We start from the raw sequence: 3,753 nt of genomic DNA on the forward strand, positions 1-3,753 counted from the left end.
TTCATATTTGTACGGCTCCTTTAATTTATGTTTTTCTTTTTTAATTGCTTTGTCTTCTGCCAGACGCAAATAGGGGCTGGCGTGTAGGAGCCATGTTGTGTTTATTTATTTATTCTGTACCTCCAAAATACAGGGGGCAGTATTTCCTTTGTTTACTGACCCTACCCGGATGTTGGCGGGGGGTCAGGCAGGTTACTTGAGGTTACTCAGTATTGCACAGGTGTGCCTGATTAGATGGGAGAAGCAAACAGTTTTCGAATGTGCTTGTGCTTTTGCGTTTTTCTGTTTATAATTTATGTGGAGCATCTTCAGACTGTCCTACAAAAACTGTTTCTCAGATTTTTGATTTGTCAAAAATTGAGCCTACAGTGCATCAAAATGTTTGACTGTAAACGGTACTGTAAACATATACATGCAAATTCTTGCTAAATAAATCTTCAATGTTCATGAAAAAAATGACAAAAGTCTAGAGTCATGGTAGATGACGTGTGGCAAATTTCAGAATTTTATCTCAAAAACTGAATTTTTGACAGCATTTTGAATTTTGCTCTAATGTGAACAATTGGAGTCAATGTAAAAATGGCAATTTTAAACATCAGTTTTTCACTTATGGAGCAAATCAGTCATTGTTACAAACAATTTACCAACATCTCCATGCTGTCTAGATGCAATATGTGTATTTTCAGATTTTTGTTTCGATAACTGAATTTTTTACAGTGGTTTGAAATCTGCTTTTCCATGCATGGACGGCTGCTAAACCTGCACGTCTGGCTTAGTCAATTTGTGAAGCTACACATGAATTGTCACTGGCTAATTAGCTCAGTGAGATAGAACTTGATTCTTAGTCTTAGAGGTTGTAAGTTCAAGCCTCAGCTGATGCAAAAGGCAGATTGTGTTGCTGAATTCCCAAATGTCTTCCAATTCTTTTGCTTGTTGCTCAGAATTGCCTAAAAATGCCCAGACCCGACCCATCGCTGCGCAGCAGCTATAATTATGTCTATTTTTCTGAGTGCATTGAGAGTAATGCACAAACGTGTCAAATTCCTTGTATGTGTATACATACTTGGCCAAAAAAACTGATTCCAAACTGTCATCGTTGTCTTCACTTCTTATATAGTAATGGGAGAGTTTGGCTACCATGTAAGGTGAGAGCTTGCGTTGCATATTTGATCTTGACTTTGGGCACTGTGTTGGTATCAATATGTGAAATTTTCCCAATTTGTTTACACCACAGATGGTGTTACTATACTTTCAATAGTTTATTTCAGTGGGTCTGAATAGTGATATGCAAGACTGGGCAGTATCAGAGTATGTTGTGAAGCTCTGTTGTGTTGTCTTGCATTTTGACTACAATGTGCCTCTATTTGCTCACGCTTGCAATCGGTTGTTATTATAATTCTAGGTTTACTAATGTGACCATGGTCTCAATGTTACTCTGGGTGGCATCAGTGGAAAGGATGGCAAAGCGATCACGATTATTTACAGGTTGGTTGAAAGGGAAAGCACAGCAGGTCCACACCATAGACTGTCCGCACAGGCCACACCACATCTGTCTCTGTAACCAGTTAATCTTGCCCACCGGCACTTACAAGTATGGCTCTCAGCCTGTCTCCGTCGTCAATGTCATTGGCCACAAAACAGCTACATTATTCCACAATACTCCTCCCAGGCTTTTTTTTTTTTTTTTTTTGGTTTAGTCAAACACTGCAAGCGTGCCAATTGTAGCCATGTATTTACTCTTTGTTTCCTTTCCCTCTTCTCCAGCCGGAAAAAACACAGCCGTCCCGCAATTAACTGCAGCATGGTAACTGCTAGCCTTAGCAACTGCTAACTGACTGCCCGTTGCGCTGCCGGCACTTCAGTGGACTTTATCCTCATCGCCAAAAAAAGATGTTGCATCTTAACTCAAAAAATGGAATGTCCACAACATCTCAGGCTCTGTCGGAAAACTTCTTTTCAAGGAGTGTGGCATACATTACATTCACTGGTCTCTTAACGTTCATGAGCTTTCAGACTAAGCTCTCTCTGATTCTTCTTCTGATACAGAACATACACTAACAATACTGTGTGATCGCCGCTGAGTGGACCATTTAGGCATAACCCATATCATAGTCAACATCAGGATTAACTCAGGTAAGTATTTATCATTAGGAAATAATAGTATAAATGTTAAGATACCACACCTTTGTGATAGTTTTTGCCTCATCTAAGTCATTTTGTGTCTCTTTGTAGTACTTTTGTATCTCTTTGTAGTCGTTTTTGCCTCTTTGAAGTCATTTTGTATCTCATTGAGGTATGTTTGTCTTTTTTGGTTGTTTTTTGTCACCCTGTAGTCGTTTTGTTTCTCTTTGTAGTTCTTTTGCTTCTCTTTGCAGTTGGTTTGCCTCTTTAAAGTCATTTTGTGTCTCTTTTAGGTATATTTTTGTGTCTCTGTGGTTCCTTCGCATGTCTTTGTGGATGCTTGTCTCTACTTGAGATCATTTTGTGTCTGTTTGATGTATATTTGTGTCTCTTTGGAGTTCATTTGCATCTCTATGAAGTCATTTCGTGTCTCTTTAATGTATATTTGTGTTCTTTTTTGGTTGTTTTGTGTCTCTCTGTAGTCATTTTGTGTGTCTTTGTAATTCTTTCGCAGATCCTTGTAGTTGTTTTTGCCTCTTTGGAGTCAAAAAGGGCCAGTGGGCATGTGCCTGGTAGGCCCGTCCAGTAATACATCCATGATTGAACTTAGGAGGCTCAGGAGGGCAACAACCGGAAATATTGTTTTTTTTTTTTAATTGTTAGCTCATTTCTCAATCTCAAGATTTAAAACAGCGAGAATCACCATAATTAATAATGAAATAAATAATTATTTTTTACTGTTTTTTACCCCTTGAGATGAATGAATTGTTGGTGAAACTTGACATAGCTGAATTAACCTGTGAGAGGTGACAGTGACAGGCACCCATTAAGTGTGCCCACACACACATTCCACAAAGCTGTTTAGTTATTTTATCCTCTGCTCGACATTATTTCTAAGCTGGAGTGCTGCGCTGCCTGAGTATTGTGTGTGTCAGTTGGTGTGTGATCTTTTCATTGATACCATTATCTAAGGTTGTGCACAATGCTTTACCAGTAGTAGTAATCCATTCCGGAACCTTGATGTCAAACCACTAGGTGTCAGCATTTCTTAACCCTTCAAACCTCCTTAAACATTTACAGCCTATCATGAGTCAGACTGTCAGTGAGTACTGGAGATGAAAAAGTCATTGAACTGAGTCATAAACTCTTTAGACGGTGCTCATTAAATTGCCTTTATACAATGGTTCCCAATCTATGGTCTCTGGACCTTTAGGGGGCCTAAGTGGGCACAGCAGTGAGGATTTAGTTATGTTACTGTTACAAGTTGAAACAGCAAGAGTGTGTATGAGGATCTTTACAGGATAAATAAATAAATAAATACATAAGAATTTGTTGTTTTGTTAAGTAAGATTTCACATACAAGGAAATTGCTTTGTGGTGGCATAGTGGTGTGGTGGTTAGCACCGTCACCTCACGGCAAGAGGGTTCCCGGTTTGATCCCGGGTGTGGGAGCCCTTCTGTGCCGAGTTTGCATGTTCTCCCCGTGTCAGCGTGGGTTTTCTCCGGGCACTCCGGCTTCCTCCCACAGTCCAAAGACATGCCGATTGGGGATTAGGTTAATTGATAACTCTAAATTGTCCATAGGTGTGAATGTGAGCGTGAATGGTTGTCTGTCTCTATGTGTCAGCCCTG

Source organism: Epinephelus moara, chromosome 23 (assembly GCF_006386435.1).
Source record: "Epinephelus moara isolate mb chromosome 23, YSFRI_EMoa_1.0, whole genome shotgun sequence".
In the NCBI taxonomy this organism is placed as follows: Eukaryota; Metazoa; Chordata; class Actinopteri; order Perciformes; family Serranidae; genus Epinephelus; species Epinephelus moara.